This window comes from Salmo salar, chromosome ssa09, assembly GCF_905237065.1.
Source record: "Salmo salar chromosome ssa09, Ssal_v3.1, whole genome shotgun sequence".
In the NCBI taxonomy this organism is placed as follows: Eukaryota; Metazoa; Chordata; class Actinopteri; order Salmoniformes; family Salmonidae; genus Salmo; species Salmo salar.
In genome coordinates this window covers 15,128,098-15,149,505 of record NC_059450.1, presented here as the reverse complement: position 1 = coordinate 15,149,505, position 21,408 = coordinate 15,128,098, and the positions used below count along the sequence as shown (strand labels likewise).

The 21,408-nt window shown below is 42.0% G+C and overlaps 1 protein-coding gene across 1 annotated transcript in view; it reads right to left on the bottom strand.

The window, feature by feature from the left end:
- Window positions 1-20,935, bottom strand: part of LOC106610776 (disks large-associated protein 2) — a 187,644-nt gene extending 166,709 nt beyond the window's left edge. The window contains exon 1 of the mRNA XM_045723417.1: window positions 20,619-20,935. The gene's annotated coding sequence lies outside the window, so the exon portion shown is untranslated. The remainder of the gene's footprint in view (window positions 1-20,618) is intronic.
- Window positions 20,936-21,408: the final 473 nt, after the last annotated feature.

Below are 21,408 nucleotides of genomic sequence, written 5' to 3'. Positions count from 1 at the left end.
GCCTTGTTCAGGAGCAGAACGACAGATTTTTACCTTGTCAGCTTAGGGATTCAATCTTGCAAACTTTTGGTTACTAGTCCAACACTCTACCACTAGACCAGCCTGCCGCCCCAACTAAGTAAGCCGTAAATTAAGCATTTTATTATCAATGCAGCGAGGAGGCTTTCTCTCCATATAGCCTACTTGAATCATTTACCTGCCAGTGTATATACAGTGCATTTGGAAAGTATTCGAGCAAAAACCAAGCCATGAGGTCGAAGGAATTGTCCATTGAGTTCTGATACAGGATTGTGTTGAGGCACATCTGGGGAAGGGTACCAAAACATTTCTGCAGCATTGATGTTCCCTTTGAACACAGTGGCCACCATCATTCTTAAATGTAAGAAGTTTGGAACCACCAATACTCTTCCTACTGTATAGCTGGCCGCCCGGCCAAACTGAGGAATCGGGGTAGAAGGGTGTTGGTCAGGGAGGTGACCAAGAACCCGATGGTCACTCTGACAGAGCTCCAGAGTTCCTCTGTAGAGATGGGAAAGGTGATATGATACTTAACTTTCAAAGCACTTCCTTTCAAAGCACTTCATGATGACAGAAGTGAGTGCTACAGGGTGATAGTCATTTAGTTCAGTTACCTTTGCTTTCTTGGGTACAGGAACAATAGTGGACATCTTCAAGCAAGTGGGGACAGCAGACTGGGATATGGAGAGATTGAATATGTCCATAAGCACTCTAGCCAGCTGGTCTGCGCATGCTCTGAGGACGCGGCTAGGGATGCCGTCTGCAGCCTTGTGAGGGTTAACACGCTTAAATGTCTTACTCAGGAGAGCCCACAGTCCTTGGTAGGGGCCCGTGTCGGTGGCACTGTGTTATCCTCAAAGCAGGCGAATAAGGTGTTTAGCTTGTCCGGAAGCAAGACATCGGTGTCTGTGATGTGGCTGGTTTTCCCTTTGTAGTCCGTGATTGTTTGTAGACCCTGTACAAAAGCTGAAGAATATCAAGGTACTTTCCGCAGGTGCTGGAGTTGTAGGCAAACTCATGGAAAACGCTACACACTCCTTCTCATGCTCTCAGGTGATATTTATTTATAACAATAGGCATCCATATCCCAGGTGGGGGTGGAAGGTCCTATATATAGTACTCAGTGACATCACTTCCTGAAACAGGAGGTAAAAAATGTAAAACATATTTTCACAATATTAACATTCAATGTATCAAAATATAATGATCATACACAAGGAATGTGATCAATATTTACAGTAACATACAATATTATATGAAATTATAAAAACGTTTCAAGTCAAACTCCTCGTTAAGGCCAAGAGGAGACAGTGTGTTGAGCTTGTGGGTCCAGAAAGATTCCCTTTGAATAAGTTTCCTCTCATCTTGACCATTTCTATTCCAATGTAAGTCTGAGAACTATCTGTAGACCCTGCCACACAATCACGGACTACAAAGGGAAAACTAGCCACCAACGTCTTGCTTCCAGACAAGCTACTGTAAACACCTTCTTTGCCCGCTTTGTATGTATGAATGTATGTGTGTATATATGGATATGTATGTATGGATATATGTATATATATATATTTTTACTGCTCTAGGGATATAATCATTGTTTGGTTAACTTACAATTATGTATTGATTTTTATCCTAGATTTTTTCACTCTTCATGCGATGCACCGGAAGAAGAATTATCACTGAATTATCACAGTGAATTATTGTAATGTTTGTTGATATGTCAATTAATCCCATAAGGGATGGGTTGCCAACTGGCAATTTGACACGAAAATAAAATGTCATTCATTCATTCATACAGAAATATCTAATTTCCATAACTATTCACACCCCTGAATCAATACATGTTTGAAATACCTTTGGTAGCGATTACAGCTGTGAATCTTTCTGGGTAAGTCTCTAAGAGCTTTGCACACCTAGATTGTGCATCATTTGAACATTATTATTAAGTAGCGCACATAAAAAGCACTTTTGCATTTTAGTTTCCATGTACCAAATAAAACATTTTATGAAATGTGTTTCCATCACATTTTCAACTCTACCAATGGTTTTGTCACAAAAACTGCTGCGATAAATAACAAACTTGTCCAATCTGGTTTTGGAGCATGCTCTAGACAACAGTCGACTGACGAAGTGGACAGGATAGGTTAAATGATGAGATAAGGATAAGAGCGAGATCATTTTTATTTGATAAATTGGCAGCCAAGCACCGATCATCATGTCACCAGCATTTAAATAATACCCTTGATATTTATTGTACATTTGCATGCAGCTCATCACCGTGCACTTAACCACCATAAATTGTGAAGTTCATCATAACTTGTTTAATCTGCCTATTAACTCTTCATGCCTTTCCATGACCTTGTGGTGCAACATAATATATCATAGTGTGACTCCAAGTTTACTTTGACATGATGGTTATTATATAAATATTTGTTTCCACCGCAATTATTGCTTAATCCTTTTCACCGACCAAAAAATTATGCACCCTTGTCTAGCATATTGTATTACGTCGATATTGGGACATTTTACAGACAAATGTTTCCATCAGGCCTGTTTTTCTTATGCGTCAGGTAATTCATCCACATGAAATGTTAGGATGAAAGTCTGGTTAGGGACAGAAAGCATGCGTGGGAGGCTAGAAGCCATTGGTGTTGTATAGTTTTTGTGTGTTTTTTGGCATGTCACTTCTTTCAACTTGGGGGCAGTAATACTTAAGGTCATGGGTCAGGTCATACATCAGGTTAGGTTTAATCTCAATGTGATTTGGATTTAAAAGGAATAGCGCAGAGACTAATGAATAAAATATGGTGGAAGGAAACTCTCTCTCACCCATGTTTACATCAATCCAATACTTTTCAACTTTAGTAGTACATGTAAGAAGAATCAAGTTAGCTACCTAGTTGATTTTTCCCCTGTTAGCTAGTGATAGCTAGTGTTAGTGATGCACAAGCTAGGCCTATTTGAAACATCGCCATCTCCTGGCCACATTTACTCGGCAGATTCAATAGCTTGAAACCCCCCCAAGGGTTTTAAAACCCTATTAAAAACCCCATTAGATTTTTGCCAGAAGTTTAAAAAAAAATACATATAAATGAACATGGTTTTTATTTTAATTTATTTTATTTTGTTTTGGAGTCAAATATAATAGTTTCAGCATAGTTGTAGTTTTTCAAATGGCGGGTTTGTCAATTATTTCATGTCAGTTTACAAAATATTTTTTTCATGATTATTTTTTCTTTTCGTTTCAGTTTTCGTTTACACCTGAGCTGAGCCATAAGGGAGGCTAGGCATTTACCATTACCATGATAAGATTCGTTTTTTGTCCACCCACTTTGGTAAAACAATTACCATCACCAACTAACTAACTTGTAAGTTTTGTAGATTAAGTGTTTGAGCTATTAATGTATCAATATTTGTTTGTTTACAAATTAGCTATGATGTAGCCTATGAATATGTAGCACAACTTCGGATTTCAGCCCATCTCAAAATGTAATGGTTTGGACCGGTTGGAAGTTTTTACGAAGTGGTCTTCTCTTCTCTGTTCGCTTTGGCCATGCAGTGCGCCGCGAAAAATTGATTGCTGTCCTCGTTATGAAATGATCAACTGCACCCTATACTGTATATCTGAAAATTACCATATACACTGAGTGTACAAAACATTAGGAACACCTTTCTAATATTGAGTTGCATCCCTGTGGCTCAGTTGGTAGAGCATGGTGTTTGCAACGCAATGGTGTTTGCAACGCCAGGGTTGTGGGTTCAATTCCCATGGGGGGCCAGTATGGAGAAAATGTAAAAAAAAATGTATGCATTCACTACTGTAAGTTGCTCTGGATAAGAATGTCTGCTAAATGACTAAAATGTAATGTAAATGAAAAGCATTTGAAGGGGTTAAACCAAGGCCTCATACCATTTTAAATGGTTAATAAATTGTGTTATGATAAACTGTAAGGTCTCCTCTCAGGAGACCTCTGTGTGTTAACACCTGTCTTGAGTGATATGCCCTACAGACACTATTAGAAGGCGGAAACCGCCTAAGCTCATACTCCTCCTGTCTGGGTCCCACTGTGACTGTCTGAGGTTCTGAGAATACGACTGGTTTTCTGAGAACACAAGGCCACTGCAGGACTGATGGAAACTGCCACCTAGCAGAAGATGCTTAGACTTATCTGTTATGAAATGTCACCTTGTTATGAACCTATACCTATATAAGCTGCAGGATGTCTTAGACACCTCGCAGAACCTGGGGAGAGCTATCATATACTGTACTCTGTACCAACTTCTGCCTACAATTGTATTACTAAATGATCATTTTAATACTTAAACAAAGAGTCTGTTTCCTTTCTACTACCAATATATACGTTTGATAATTATATAGAACTGGTCATCTGTTGAAGAAATTGACCAACACTTTGGCGAGCTTGCCAGGAGCGAGTGACCACTTCGCTGGACTGACCATTGATCCACGTGCAAGCGCTACAAAATTATAAGGTAAGCAGATGCCTGTTATATCTAAAGTCTGTAATTTGCACGTTGTGGTTAATGAGTCATTCTGGCAAGTAAGTGTTTCCTCACTGTTAAATTTATACAAACCTAAATTTCTCTGTAATAGTGGAATAATTGAAAGTGTGAAATTATTGTTACACAACCCGTGGGTGGAAGCACAGCCCACGTAGGTGGAAATAGGTTATAAATTCCTGGGTTAAATGTTTATCATTATGAGACTTGGCGATAGGTCTCAGGGCATAAATTCCAAGTATAAACTGCCGATAATTGTTTGTGTTTGATGAGACTTGGTGATAGGACTTAGGGCATTAACTCCAAGTATAAAACGCTGATTGTTGTGACAGAGTTAAGGGTTTGAATATTTTTCGGATAAGGTATTCTGTAATTGTTCTATGTATCATGTCTTCTGTGTGGTATGACTGGATGGTTGGATGTTAAATCAGAAGTTAGTTATAGACAATATAAAGCCTGTGTATTTGAATTAGGGAAGTGGACTTTTGGATCAGATGTTCGAAGGGTTGCCTGTGGGGGGGATAAACCTTAAAGCATACACCATTGCTGTATTAGGGAGTACACCTGCCCATGTGTTACTTACCCACGCCATTTTAAAAATACATTGTTTTGAAGTAATAGTTTCTCCCTTGTAAGGAGAAGATTATCTCAAAGATACCAGGATTGTTGTGGAGGTTACACCAAAGTTTATACCATTTATAAATCATCTTGAATCATTTGCTATTTCGTGGTTGCTCCATAGATGATGATAATTTTACACCATGTCACGTCCTGACCAGTATAAGGGGTTATTTGTTATTGTAGTTTGGTCAGGACGTGGTAGGGGTGTGTTTGTTTAGAGTGTTTCGGGGTTTGTTGGGCTATGTTCTGATTTAAGAGGGGTGTTTGTTTAGAGTGTTTCGGGGTTTGTTGGGTTATGTTCTAGTATGTCTATTTCAATGTGGTGTTTGTTGGGTTGACCTTCAATTGGAAGCAGCTGCTCCTAGTTGCTTCTAATTGAAGGTCCTATTTAAGAGGGGTGTTTTTCTATGGGATTTTGTGGGTAGTTGTTCCTTGTATACCTGTAAGCCTTACAGGACTGTTTATCGTCGTTGTTTTTGTATACGTGTGTTTTGTTTTGTTTTTCCTTCTTTCTGCCTAATAAAAGATGAGTATACACATTCCCGCTGCATTTTGGTCCAATCCCTATGACACCCGTGACACACCACCCATACATTACATGGTATACAGTTATCATTTACTTATCACCCTGCTTTAAATAAACTTAAGGGATAGACTATACACATACAGGGTTATTTTGCATTCATTTATCTGTATTCACATTACACAGAGCCTAATTAAAAATAAAACATTTTGAGATATGGCAGACGGGAGCTCAGAGTTACCTGAGGGACCAGTCGCTATGAAACCCGCCACCCCTCTACAGTTCTTAGTAAGAAAATACCCCACTATGGGAAAAGACTTAACCTGGGTTTTCAAGAATGGCATGATTGGAAGGGTCGTTTAATAAAGGACGGGTCGTTTAATAAAACCAAGTATCAACATGTACAGAATATCGTGAAAAGAAGACAGGAAAATAAGACCAAGGAAAATAAAAAATCCACCCTGTTTTCTGTGACTGCTTTGTCAATGTTAAAAACTGAGGGTAACCTGTTCTGGACTCAACAGAAAGCTACCTGTTTGAAAAAGGAATTGACAAAGATTAAAGACCCTGGTTCTCTCAAGGCCGAGAAGCTCCCTCTAGAATGCAGCGCTCCACAATATGCTCCATCACCCCCTCCCTACTGCGGAGATATGTTTAAAGCAATTTACTCCCAAACGAACTAATAGCTCCAGGTGCTTGGTCTCGTCCCCACCACTGAGTAAGATGTATCAAGAACTAGGAGATGTATGGAATGATGGCAAAGGACAAAGGACCCCATGGCAAAGGACCTCATGGCAGCTCAATAAAAGAAGGTGCAGAGAGAAATGGATAAAGCTGTTGACAAAATCAGACGACATTGCGATGATGAAGTCAGAGACAAAAGGATAAGTGGAAGCAACTTAATTCATTAGGGTAGGGGGCACTATTTTCACCTCCGGATGAAAAGCGTGCCTAAAATAAACTGCCTGCTACTCAGGCCCAGAAGCTAGGATATGCATATAATTGGTAGATTTGGATAGAAAACATGCTAACATTTCCAAAACTGTTAAAATAATGTCTGTGAGTATAACAGAACTGATATGGCAGGTGAAAACCTGAGAAAAATATATCCAGGAAGTGGGATTTCTTTATTTTTGTAGTTTTCTATTGAATGCCATTACAGTATCCATTGACTTAGAACTCAAATTTCACTTCCTATGGCTTCCACTAGATGTCAACAGTCTTTAGAAATTGTTTCAGGCTTGTATTCTGAAAAATTAGGGAGTAAGACCAGTCTGACTGAGTGGACCCTGCAGTGTCACAGAGGTGTTTCATGTGCACGACCGAGTGCATGCCTTTCTTGTTTTCCTTTTATATTGACGAAACTTTTGTCCGGTTGAAATGTTATCTATTATTATGACTAAAAACAACCTGAGGATTGATTATAAACATCGTTTGACATGTTTCTACGAACTTTACTGATACTTTTCTGATTTTTTGTCTGCCTGTTGTGACTGCCTTTGAGCCTGTGGATTACTGAACAAAACGCGCGAACAAAACTGAGGTTTTTGGATATAAAGAGGGAATTTATCGAACAAAACGAACATTTATTGAGTAAATGGGAGTCTTGTGAGTGCAACCATATGAAATTCATCAAATGTAAGTGATGAATTTTATCACTATTTCTGACTTGTGTAACTCTACTTGGCTGCTAACTGTTTGTAATGATTTGTTTGCTGGGCGCTGTTCTCAGATAATCGCATGGTATGCTTTCGCGGTAAAGCCTTTTTGAAATCTGACACCGTGGTTGGATTAACAAGAAGTTCATCTTTAATTTGATGTATAACACTTGTATGTTTAATGAATTTTTATAATGAGTATTTCTGTTTTTGAATTTGGTAAAGAATGGTAAAGAAGGGTGACGAGCACGGCGCATTTCGTGACAAAAAAATTCGAAATATTCCATTACCGTACTTCGAAGCATGTCAACCGCTGTTTAAAATCAATTTTTATGCCATTTTTCTCGTAAAAAAGCGATAATATTCCGACCGGAAGTGGTGGTTTTTGTTCAAAGAGAGGGAAAATAAAAACATCTCGTGCCCTCGTGCACGAGCAACAGTCTAATGGTCCTCTGATCGGCCACTATCCAAACGCGCTAATGTGTTTCAGCCTGGGGCTGCCTCGATATCATTCAGCTTTTTCCCGGGCTCTGAGAGCCTATGGGAGCCGTAGGAAGTTTCACGTTACAGCAAAGATCCTCAGTCTTCAATAAACAGAGACAAGAAGAACTAGATCTTGTCAGAGAGGGCACTTCCTGTAAGGAATCTTCTCAGGTTTTTGCCTGCCATATGAGTTCTGTTATACTCACAGACACCATTCAAACAGTTTTAGAAACTTTAGGGTGTTTTCTATCCAAAGCCAATAATTATATGCATATTCTCGTTACTGGGCAGGAGTAGTAACCAGATTAAATCGGGTACGTTTTTTATCCGGCCGTGTCAATACTGCCCCCTACCCCCAACAGGTTAACGAGAGTCTTGTCTTTAAAATGGTGTAAAATAGTCATATGTTTGAGAAATTGAAGTAATAGCATTTCTAAGGTATTTGAATAACGCGCCACGGGATTCAACTGGCTGTTGAGTAGGTGGGACGATTTTGTCCCACCGACCCTAGAGAGGTTAACAAAGGAAGAGAAGAGGAGATAAGACGAAAGTGGAGCTGAAATTGAAGAAGAAGGCGAGTTTCCCGACAGTCTGAAGGACTCTCATGCACGTGCTGCCGGTTCACAGAGTATGCAGCCACAGCTGGATTGCTTGAGGGCAGAACTATGGCGCTTATCAAACATGTTGCAAAGTGAGGTAGCACTATTACAGGGTGAATTTAAAAACATACAGCCCCCAACATCACAGAGACTGGCGATGAAACGGACTGAATGGATGAAGACACAGCCAGGTGTTCCGTGGGAACTTACCCTCTGGTGATAAAGACCTGAGGTACGGGACAACCGTACTATGATTACAAACCATGGAGTTTTGGGGACTTGGACACAGCAGCAAAATAATTGCCCCGCATCACTGCAGAGCTTGGAAAAAATGAAGACTGAAGAAAAAGCAAGGAGACTGACCTTGACACACAACTCAAGAAAGTCCAACTAGCCCAACTGGACAAAGGAAAAACCAACAATCTAATGGTGGCTGTAACCCCAGCTGCCCTGCAGCAGCAGCCTCCTCCACAACGTGCTCAACAGTTTACCCAAGCACCTGCTACTCAGTTCCCTCCTCAACCATATGGGAACCCACAAACATACCTACCCATACAGAGACAACCGCTGGTGTGCTGGTACTGCGGTGTGGCAGGCCATATGAGAAACATGTGCCTTTATCAACAGCTGCAGGGATTTCTGGGTATGAATGCCTTCTGACACAGCCTCACCTTACGATTCCATGATGCTCTGTTGTTAACCCAGCACAACTGCACGTGTCTCTGGTAGATGGAGAACCTCACTACTGTCAAGTCCAACGTGATTCTAACACCAGGCCTAACCTCTATGATGAACCTCTCATACTCCCTGATGTTACACTCTTTGTTGACGGCTCTGCCTTTATTGATAGGGAGACTGGTAGGAAACATGCAGGGTTTGGTATAGTCTCACTGGATAGGTCATTGTTGATTGAACAGCCCTTGCCTGAACATTGCTCAGCACAACAAGCTGAGCTCCTGGCCCTTACTGAAGCATGTACTGTATATTAGGTAGTAGTTTGAAGGTTAACATTTATTCTGACTCTGCATACGCCAATGGTGTTTGCCTATCTTGGGTATGGGTTTGGAAAGGCAGGGATTTTGTTGATGCATCCGGTACTCCAATTAAAAACCTTTTACAGATTGAAGCCCTGCTGGAGGCCATGCTGCTTCCAGCTGAGTTGGCTATTCTCAAGGTCCGTGCCCACACAGGCAACACTGATAACATTCGTTTCGGTAATGCCGCTGCTGATGCTGCTGCTAAGAATGCTGCTTCTCGCTGCCATACTCATGCCGTTATGCTTACTACCCTGTGTACGTCTGAAATCACTGATCTGGACCAACACCAGGCTGCGGATGCACTTAATCACCCTTTGAGGGAGTCTAGAAGTTGCTCTAGGGGCCCTGATGGACTGTGGAGGCAGTCTCTCTCTGGCAAACCTGTCCTGCCCTTACCTCTCGTCTCCTCTGTGTGTCGCTTGGCCCACAGAGTGGGCCAAGCGCCAAGGGGGGAGATGGTTAGACTAATATCTGACACCAGGTTTTGTCCAAATCTGATTGAAATTTGGAAAACACATGTGTATAAATGTACTACATGCATGCAATACCACCTTGGTAAGGGTACCCCCCTGAAACCAGGGAAATTTCGGTACAGCGCTGGCCGGCCCATTCACCCATTTAGCTATGGATTTCATAGGCATGGCTGAACGAAAGGAAAGAAAGAGATACTGCCTGGTAATAATTAACCATTTTAACAAGTGGGTCGAAGCATTTCCAACCGTGCACTGTGATGCCAAAATGGTAGCAAAACTTCTGGTAAGGGAAATCATCCCTAGATTTGGTATACCGGAAGTTCTCTCCACAGGCAATGGCACCCATTTGACAGGAGATGTGGTTGCACAGGTGGCTGCCCAATTGGGGATAGATCATAAGTCTGTATCTACCACCCACAAAGTAATGGGATTACTGAGAGGGCTAATCAAACCATAAAAGGGGGGCTTGCCAAAGCATGCCACTACACAGGGAAGTCATGGGTAGAGTGTCTTCCCTTAGTCCTGATGAAAATGTGCAATAGTATAAACCACGGAACAGGGCTTAGCCCACATGAGCTCTTAACTGGCCGTCCAATGAACGCTCCTTTACACAGACAAATGGCTCCAAAACTGGCTGACCTGACTGCACTGGATGATGATTTGAGCAAATATATGAAGCAACTAACCCATAATGTTATGTCTTTGTATTCCCAATACAGGAAAGCCCAGGAAGTTCCAGAGCAGGATGTCCCAGACCGCCTACCTGTTGACGTGGGAGAATGGATCAAGCTGAAGGTCCACAAGAGAAAATGGATACCAGGTCATCACAGCAACAGCTACAGCGGTGAAGGTCCAGGAGTATCAGGGGTGGCACCACCTATCGCGCTGCCAGAAGATGTCACAACCATCATAACAGATAAGAGTACACAACACCTAGACCCTTATTTCTATCCTCAATCTCCTGAGGATTGCTTGCAGCCTAATGCACTTTTGTTGAGGCCTGGTTGGCTCAAAGGGGGAAATGAAGGGGTTAAACCAAGGCCTCATACCTTTTAAAGGGTTAATAAATTGTGTTATGATAAACTGTAAGGTCTCCTCTTAGGAGAGCTCTGTGTGTGGGTTTACACCTGTTTTGAGTGATATGCCCTGCAGACACTATCAGAAGGTGGAAATCACCTACGCTCATATTCCTCCTGTCTGGGTCCAACTGTGACTGTCTGAGGTTCTGAGAATATGACTGGTTTTCTGAGAACACAAGGCCACCACAGGACTGATGGAAACCGCCAACTGGCAGAAGATGCTTAGACTTATCTATTGCGAAATGTCACCTTGTTATTAACCTATACCTATATAAGCTGCAGGATGTCTTAGACACCTTGCAGAACCTGGGGAGAGCTATCATATACTGTACTCTGTACCAACTTCTGCCTACAATTGTATTACTAAAGGAGAATTTTAATACTTAAACAGAGTTTGTGTTTCCTTTCTACTACCAATGTATAAGTTTGATAATTATATAGAACTGATCATCTGAAATTGACCAACATGTTCCACAGGAATGTTGGCCCATGTTGACTCCAATGATTCCCACAGTTGTGTCAGGTTGGCTGGATGTCCTTTGGGTGGTGCACTATTCTTGATACACATGAGAAACTGTTGAGAGTGAAAAACCCAGCAGCAATTCTTGACACACTCAAAACGGTGGCCTGACATCTACCACCATACCCCGTTCAAAGGCACTTAAATATTTTGTCTTGCCCATTCATCCTCGGAATGGCACACAAACACAATCCATGTCTCAAGGCTTAAAAATCATTCTCTAACCTGTCTCCTCCCCTTCATCTACACTGATTTAAGTTAATCTAATAGGTGACATCAATAAGGGATCATAGCGCTCATCTGGAATCACCTGGTCAGTCTCTGTCATGGAAAGAGCAGGTGTTCATAATGTGTTGTACACTTTTGCTTTAAACTGATTGTTTGAAGCAACTACCAAAACTATTGCTGACGATCAACCTGAACAATCTCAATAAAATCTATTGTAAGCCCCCTTCTGCGGGTATAGCCAGATGAGCGTTGTGTCTCCGGTAGCTTACTTTTATTCTGGTAAAACAATTTTCAACAGCGCATAGATAACAATAACCTTGCAAATTACTTAGGTTGTCACTCAACCAATAAAGCCTAATATCACGTAAGTCATTTTAGCATTTAATGCTGAAGGTGCTGTGCAGATGTGCATGATCAGGAACAGGCCGCCTATCTCGTGTTGATCAACGCATGAAGCTTGGCACAGTGTGCAGGTGGGTGGACTATGCTACTGATATTGCCTGGGGGTTGTTTGGCAATGGAATGCAAAATGACTTGTAGAGTAATGATGGTCAACACAGTTACATGCAGTTTGACACTGAAGTAGAGGACACGTGTATCAGCGAATTGTTACATCCTTAATGTTTATGTTAGTGGAAGACATTTTAGTCTATTATTTTGGGAGAGAAATATGATGGTGCATCTAGTGGAAAATTGAGGCTTGTGTAGGAAATGTAGTGAATGTTTTATAAATTGTTGATAGACCAGAAGTTCTAGTAGCAGTACATTATAGTAGTAATAGTGAATGTTTTAGATAGGTAGGCCATGGTTAGCTATAGTAAGTGGGGTCACTATTGTAGTTTGGTTAATGCGTGGGTTAGTTTAGTGGGTTGGGGTGAGCTGTGTGGCATAATCAGTCTTAAGTGCTTCTCCAGTGCTATAATTTATTTGGTAGAAGATATTTCTGTTCTGATTTTAGATTTGAAAAGCAAAAGTAGACCAAGATTTCATACATAATACGTTTTTGTCCAAGCTGTTGGGAAAGTGGTCAACATGTCAGTAAACATGTTGAGAAAGTGTAGTTGATGCAGTTACTAAAACAGCTGTACCTCTTGATTGGTAAAAGTTATTTATGTTCTGATTTCAGATTTACATAGCAGAGAAGTAGACTAAGATTTCATACACTCTAAGTTGTTATGTAACTTGTTGGGAAAGTGGTCAATGTAGCTGAATTGTGTCATAAGTCACAAGTCTTATTCATGTTCATAACATCTACATAGTGTTGCTGAAATGCAGTTCTGTTTTTTGGGTCACTTTGGTAGGTGGCCCTTGGAGTACTAAGCTACTTGTGGATCAATGGAGGCTCATCAGAGGAGGAAGGGGAGGACCATCCTCCTCAGTTAATTTCATAAAAATAAAAATTTGAAAACATTAAAAAAGTTATCCTTTTTAGATAACATTATACTAAATATAATCACATCACCAAATATTTGATTAAAACACTATTTTGCAAAGAAGGTCTACAGTAGACTCAACAGCACTATGTAGGGTAGCACCATGGTGTAGCCGGATAACAGCTAGCTTCCGTCCTCCTCTGGTTACATTGACTTCAATACAAAACCTAGGAGGTTCATGGTTCTCATCCCCTTCCATAGACTTCCGGAAGACGTCCTCCAACCTATCATAGCTCTTGCAGCAGTAACTGACATTTTGTCCACCCAATCAAAGGATCAGAGAATTAATCTAGTACTGAAAGCATAAACTACAGCTAGCTAGCACTGCAGTGTATAACATGTGGTAAGTAGTTGATTCAAAGAGAGAGAAATACAAAAGTTGAACAGTTTAAGAAATTCTTTTCTTCCAAAATTCAGGAGAAGCAAGAGAGAAATAGAGAGATTGAAAAAAATGTCACTTTCCCTTTCATTTACTGCAAATGCAGCTAGCTAGTTTACCCTACTGAAACACCGTGCTCAAACAGAGGGATGCTATGTTAATTAGCTGGCTATGACTTTCCAACACAACACTGGAACTCTTCCAAGTCAAGGTAAGCTTTTGGTTTTATTAATTTATTGCCACCCGGAGCCACCAGTGTAACTGCTTACTGACTATACACTGTAATGTTACTGCATGATTGTAGAGGGTTTACTAACGCGCTAGTTCTATTAGCTATGCTGACTATGACGTTACTTTAGCTAATATGGTGACAACGATGTAGGCTGTGTGTAGCAGTTTGGTATGGAAAGGTTTTTTGGCTGGTCACATACAGCTGATGTGTTGTGCATTGAAGTCCACAATTGAAGGAATACAACGTGGCTGCTATGAAAGTGAACTGTATTTACGCGCGAGAATTCGCCGATTCTGTTAAAATGTTTCTTAAATGGAAGCAAACGGAACAAAACAAGGATAAACATACCTGAATTTTTTCCAATAGAAACTCTCATTTGCAACTGTTGGACTAATGATTACACCCTATATCAGCTAGATGCAGGCAAGAGTGTGCAAGGCGGTATTGAATGTCACTGTCTATCCATGTGTCACTGTCTGTCACCTCAAATTTGTCTCTTGACCTGTGTGCACCTACGTTGTAAACTTTCATTCATAGGCAAGGTTGTAGCAACCTCATGATGGGTATAGGGAAAATTAGAGTATCATGTAGTAGCCTGAACCTATCGCATTGGGTGAATGGAATATGAATGAAAGTCATCCAATATGCTGTAATAGAAATAAGGCCATGCTCATAAAAAAAAAAGGTCCTCCCTCATCTTAAACGGCACTGACCACCACTGTTGTGGATGGAGATGAGGTCTGGCATTGTCACAGGTTGCAGTATAGAGATGTTAAGGCAAGACAAGATAGTGTTTTCTTTTCCTTTTGGGCTGAATTGAGGTTTGCCATCCCCATCAGGAACGAGTGCTGCACTAAAGAAGGAGTGTATTCAGAACCTCATTGATGCTGTCTGGCAGCGCATGTGTGCCTTTGTGTGTTCGTCACAGATGGAGTCAACTGGACACTGATTGGAGTCAAAACCATTATCCCAGAAGACTACCCATAATCTGATAGCCATCAGCATCCAAATAATAACAGCTCCTGTCACACAGGGCAAACTCACATTGCTAGTAATACATATCTAACCATTCGCACGCCCCATTGATTGTAATGTTATTCAAAGCCTTGGCCAACATGTTTTCCTGAGTGTTGGTGTGCAGTATGTACATATAAATAGTACAGTTTATAAATAGCATAATGCTTATGCTAATCAGGCATACTGTACATAAATGATGACTTTACGTCCCCTAGGGTATTTGCTGCTTGTTGAGTAGTCAACTGGATGAGTCCAGTGTGTGTGTGTGTGCACGCATGCGTGTGTTTGTGTGTGGGCGCGTGTGTGTGTCTGTGTCTCATCAGTCCAATGGATGAGGCCAGTTGAACTGTGACAATCTGGCTCATTAAACTGTGCAAATCAACACGAGAGCTGGAACCTTCAGGTCGTCTCAGCAAACACGATCATCCTTCTCCTCTCCCATCCCACAGCACAGACAGCAGCATGACTGAATGAGGGAAGCAATGCAAACAGAGATAATTCAATACATTTAATAACTACTGAACCATCTGTAATCCAGGAACCTGCCAAACCAAGTGTGAAATTATGCGAGTGGGGACTTTTTAGTCACGTCACCGATGAAGCTTCATTCTTTGATCCTAATGATGATCAAATGTCGAATGGCCCCTCCACTGAAATGGACCAATTCAATGAGCAAATATATTATAGTATGGGATACATATGAATTACCCTAAACAGTGTCAATAATGGTGATAATATATACATATAGTCAATTAATTGTTGTCAGTGGGATCTCAGCTTTTTTATTTTAGGTATTTTCTTTACTTATGTACTATTTTCAGTAGGCTACTTACATTACTTCCCCAGAACTGTCAACCACAATTGTAGCTCAGCATCAATAATATCTGAGAAGTCAGTGAACAAAACACAGAAAATATGCACTACAGTTCAAAAGTTTGGGGTCACTTAGAAATGCCCTTGTTTTTGAAAGAAAAGCAATTTTTTTGTCCATTAAAATAACATCAAATTGATCAGAAATACAGTGTAGACATTGTTAATGTTGTAAATGACTATTGTAGCTGTAAATGGCAGATTTTTTATGGAATATCTACATAGGCGTACAGAGGACCATTATCAGCAGCCTTCACTCCTGTGTTCCAATGGCACGTTGTGTTAGCTAATCCAAGTTTATAATTTTAAAAGGCTAATTGATCATTAGAAAACCCTTTTGCAATTATGTTAGCACAGCTGAAAACTGTTGTTCTGATTAAAGAAGCAACAAAATTGGTCTTCTTTAGACTAGCTGAGTATCTGGAGCATCAACCTTTGTGGGTTCGATTACAGGCTCAAAATGGCCAGAAACAAATAACTTTCTCCTGAAACTCGTTCGTCTATTCTTGTTCTGAGAAATGAAGGCTATTCCATGCGAGAAATTGGTTAGAGCCAGTTTGCGTTGTTCTATGAAGGGAGTAGTACACAGCGTTGTACGAGATCTTCAGTTTCTTGGCAATTTCTCACTGCTTTTCTTTCAAAAACAAGGACATTTCTAAGTGACCCCAATACGCATAATTTCTTTGTGCGTATTGATGTGTAAGTGTGTGTGCACAAGCGTACAGTACATGTCCATGTAATGTAGTGGGAGTACTATATAAGGGAACGGGGGCATTTGTCAATGTTCACAGTGCCATAGCCTAGTACAGTAGTTTATGTCTGGAAGGCATTCACGATGCTGCATGAGAAATAAGGAACATCACACACGTTTATGGTCATGTGTGGTTCAACACACACACATTTCTCGTAGCCGAGGGCTCAAATAAATGATCCCTCTCAACCACATCAATCAATTCCAAGTAACGCAATATGGAAACACGCTGTTTACAGATTCAAATCCACAAACGGCACTCAAGTCATCTGTCTTCTCTAAAAATTAAAGTGACAGAGTCATTTTCTATTTCAACAGGCGTATGTGTCACCCTAAAATGCTCCGGTTTATCCTGACAGGCCATTGAAAGGGACAACTTCAATAGAGATTTTTTGACAGACAATCCATAAGGTGATATAGTGAACCTGATTAATATTCATACGTGCAGCCTCCAGCTCAGGTAGAGAGGACGAATAGCCAGGTGACAGCGCACACGCACACACATACACACACGCTCACATACAGCCCCCAAGATTCCGGTTAAAATGATTGATCCGCCTGTGGACTGACTGAGCTCCCTCCCCTCGGTGGACTGCCTGCATGTAAATCCATCAGAGACTGCAGTGCATTAGGGAAACTAACAAGGATGGAAATTCAGACCGGAGAAACAGCCTTGGCATGCAGCACGATGGCTATATGTCACTTGTTTATGAGTTAGCTAGTACCTAAAGTCTAGTCTAGTGTCATGCGCATGGCATGCACAACACACACACATGATTGATTCCCATTCAAAATCCTATTTTCCCTAACACTAAACCTAATCCTAACCCTTAACCTAACCCAACCTTAAACCTAACCCCAAACCCCAAACTTAACATCTAACCTTAACCCCTTAACCCTAATTCTAACCCTAATTGTAACCCAAACCCTTAAACATTTACATTTGACATTTTAGTAATTTAGCAGACACTCTTATCCAGAGTGACTTACAGTTAGTGCATTCATCTTAAAATAGCTAGGTGGGACAACCACATATCACAGGCATAGAAAGTACATTTTTTTCTCAATAAAGTAGCTACCAGTAGAATCAGAGCTAGAAAGGGGGGGGGGGGGGGTTACTGCTTTGACGTTTGCAGAGAACGACAGGGTGTTGTCCTGAACAGCTAAGCTCCTGAACAGCTAATCAAATGGCTACGCAGACTATTTTTCTTATCTCATACTTTTTTTTGGTAGGTATTTTCTTAAATGTGCATTTTTGGTTAAGGGCTTGTAAGTAAGCATTTCACTGTCAGGCCTACACCGGTTGTATTCGACGCATGTGACAAATAACATTTGATTTGATTTGTCCAGGGTCACGGCAAGGTTCTTTGCACTCTGGGAGGGCAACAGTTAGGAGTCAACCGTGATGGAGAGGTCTTTGAGCGGACAGGCCTTCCCCGGGACGAATAGCAGCTCTGTTTTGTCGAAGTTGAGCTTGAGGTGGTGGGATATCTGCCAGGCACCCAGAGGTGTGTGTCGCCACCTGATTGTCAGAAGGGGGGAAGGATAAAAGTAGTTGAGTGTCATCCCCATAGCAATGGTAGGAGAGACCATGTGAGGATATGACGGAGCCGAGTGACTTGATGTATTGAAAGGGCCTAGAACCGAGCCCTGGGGGACACCAGAAGTGAGAGGACGTGGTGCAGACACAGATCCTCTCCATGACACCTTGTAGGAGCGGCCTGCCAGGTAGGATGCAATCCAAGAGTGTGCATAGCCTGAGACGCCCAGCCCTGAGAGGGTGGAGAGGAGGATCTGATGGTTCACGTGTCAGAGGCAGCGAATAGATCTAGGAGAACAGAGGAGAGAGAGTCAGCTTTGGCAGTGCGAAGAGCCTCCGTGACACAGAGAAGAGCAGTCTCAGTTGATTGACCCGTCTTGAAGCCTGACTGGTTAGGGTCAAGAAGATCGTTCTGAGAGAGATAACGAGAAAGTTGATCAGAGACAACACGCTCAAGTGTTTTGGAAAGAAAACAAAAAAGGGATACAGGTCTATAGTTTTTGACATCAGATGAGTTGAGTGTTGGTTTCTTGAGGAGAGGAGCGACTCGGGCCATTTTGAAGTCAGAGGAGACGCAGCCAGTGGTCAGGGATGAATTGAGGAGGGAACTGAGGAATGGGAGAAGGTCTCCAGAGATGGTCTGGAGAAGGGAGGAGGAGATAGGGTCGAGCGGGCAGGTTGTCAGTCAGCCAGACCTGTCAGGCAGCCAGTCACAGGATTTCATCTGGAGAGAGAGGGGAGAAAGAGGTCAAGGCGTAGGGTAGTTTTGTGTGAGTGAGACCAGTGTTCTCAATAAGCTGAGTGAATGAGTAGCGGATGTCTTCAACCTTCTTTTCAGAGTGGTTGACCAAGTCGTCCGCAGAGAGTGGGAATTAAGGAGGGAGGAGACCCAACCCCTAAGCCTAAAATAGCCTTTTCCATGTGGGGACCGGCTAAATGTGCCCACTTTTCCGAATTTTGTTGTTTTACTATCCTTGTAACACACACACACACACACACACACACACACACACACACACACACACACACACACACACACACACACACACACACACACACACACACACACACACACACACACACACACACACACACACACACACACACACACAGCAGGTGGAGGCTCCTAGCGTTGAGGGAATGTGGCAGCTATTCAGTAGAATTTAGTGCAGTAGGGAGATCCTAGATCTGTGCCTGGAGAGGTGGTCCTCTCCCTGGAGTAGGGTTTGAAAACTTCCGGAAATGTTCAATAAATTCCTTAGTTTTCCCGAAAATCCCAGTTGGAGGATTACCTGAATTAGGATGGAATAAACAGAAAATCCGTAATCCTCCATCCAGGTTTTCTGGAAGACCTGTAAATGCATTGAAAGTTTCCGGAATTTCGCAACTCTACTCCAGGGAGAGGACCACTGCTCCAGGCACAGATCTAGGATCTCCTTACTGCACTAAATCTTAACCTTAACCATCAGGTAGGAAAAATGTGACACTGACCTTAGGCCAGTGTTCAGGGGAAAACTCTCATGCTTTTGACTTTAGAACTTCAAGCATACCGATCAGTGTTTTAGAAGCACGTGCACAGGAGACCTGACCAGGGTGAGAGGCTCTGCACTGCAGCAGTGTTCTGTAGGCTCCATGTACTGTATGAATTGTATGGTACCCAGCTGCAGTGGCTCAGTGCTCGAGAGGTGTAATTTACCGTGAGCCAGACCACAGGGACCTTATAAATCCTCAGAATGCCAGCAGGACCCAGAGAGAGCACATCTCCCCACACATGATGGAGTGGCAGTATACTGTTACTGTAAACACACACACGTAAGCACACACGCAGGCACACACACAATCATAGAGAAATCCACTTACGCAACCTCAAACCACCCACCCGCACTTTACTGAAACACACACAGGCAACATCCGCCCACACACATACAAATCAGTGAGAGATATTGCCTACTTTGTGAATTAAAATGCCCCCTAACCAGCACTGTCACAGAGTCTCTTCGTCATCAGCTTCTGAGCATTAGTCTACTGAGAATACTTGGGTTTCCCCCACAGAAAAATACTATTTAGCTATTTTAATTGACTACAACCCAGAATCAGTTCGTTATCAGGCAAATCCTGTTCTCTTATCACTGCATTTTATCATTCCTGTCTCAACCACTGCCAAAATACTGCATGAGGATGAGGTGGGTATGATATGAGGATAAAAAACCGGAAGCAAATAAAACCCAACTCATTCTGCTCAAGGACAACAACTAAAATGTGCTACACTACACACAGATATTGAGATATTGCAGAGATCTGTGGTAGGATTACTGGTCTGTTGAAGGGAGCCCCGTGGTTAAGCTAACTGTATTGCTAACTGTACATAGAACTGTAGGCTACATATGGCTTAGCCATCTCTCTAAATGATCACGCCTGCCTCGTCTTCTGCCAAAAGCTGAAGCAAGCGGCTCCTACTTCCAACATGAACCTGTTTAATCATCACGCCACCTTTGCATTAACACAACGCCAACATCACAACAATACCACCAGAACATCACAGACGAGATGTATTTTTCGACCTCACCAGGAAAAATAACTAATCTCCACTCTTCTATCCGTTTTATCAGAGGAGAAAGGAGAAGAGAAGAGAGAGAACTTACCTGGCAAGGTATCCAGAGGCGGGAGACATCAGAGAGCATGGGCTTGTCTTTCACACGATGACAGCAGAGGATCACACAGTCATGTGTGTGAGAGATGCTTCACTCTCACTCTGAACCAGTCTCACTGATGTCAGCTCTCTTTTCTATTTCCTTCCTCCTCTTCCTTTTTTCCTCTTCTTTTCTTTTTCTTTTATCCGAACCCTCTGAAGAGGATGGCAAAAAAGGGGAAAGGGGAAACGGACAGCAAGATGCTCTGCTCTCCAGTGAGACTACTTCTAATCTCGACACAATCCTCTACTGCAGCACAGCACAACACGGCAGGCAGTCTCACTGCCCGTTCACACAGCCCGGTGACGCACAAAACCCGGAACTGGAGCCTGGATGCGACATGGATACTTGACTGGAGTCTACGTGAACAACAGTACCTCACTGAGAGATGTGCTATTGGCTGGTAGAGCATTGAGAGGGCTCCTTATCTCAATCTCTCTTTCTCTCGCTCTCACTCTTTCTGTCTCTCTCTCATCCTCTCATTTAATGTGTACCTAGAGTGGAGAATGGTCCTCATTGAAACACTGTTAGGATGACATCACATCATCCACTTTGTCCAAACATGGACTGCTTCACTGCTGTTATCACCGTCATCACCATTGACAACAGACGTCTTTCTGGTGCGGAGTGCCACGCGGGCAGTGAGACTGATAAACTGGCTGCTTTCTCTCTCTCTCTCTCTCTCTCCACTCTCGCTCCCTCTGTGCATCAACATGAACTATTAACACATCCAAGTCACTCA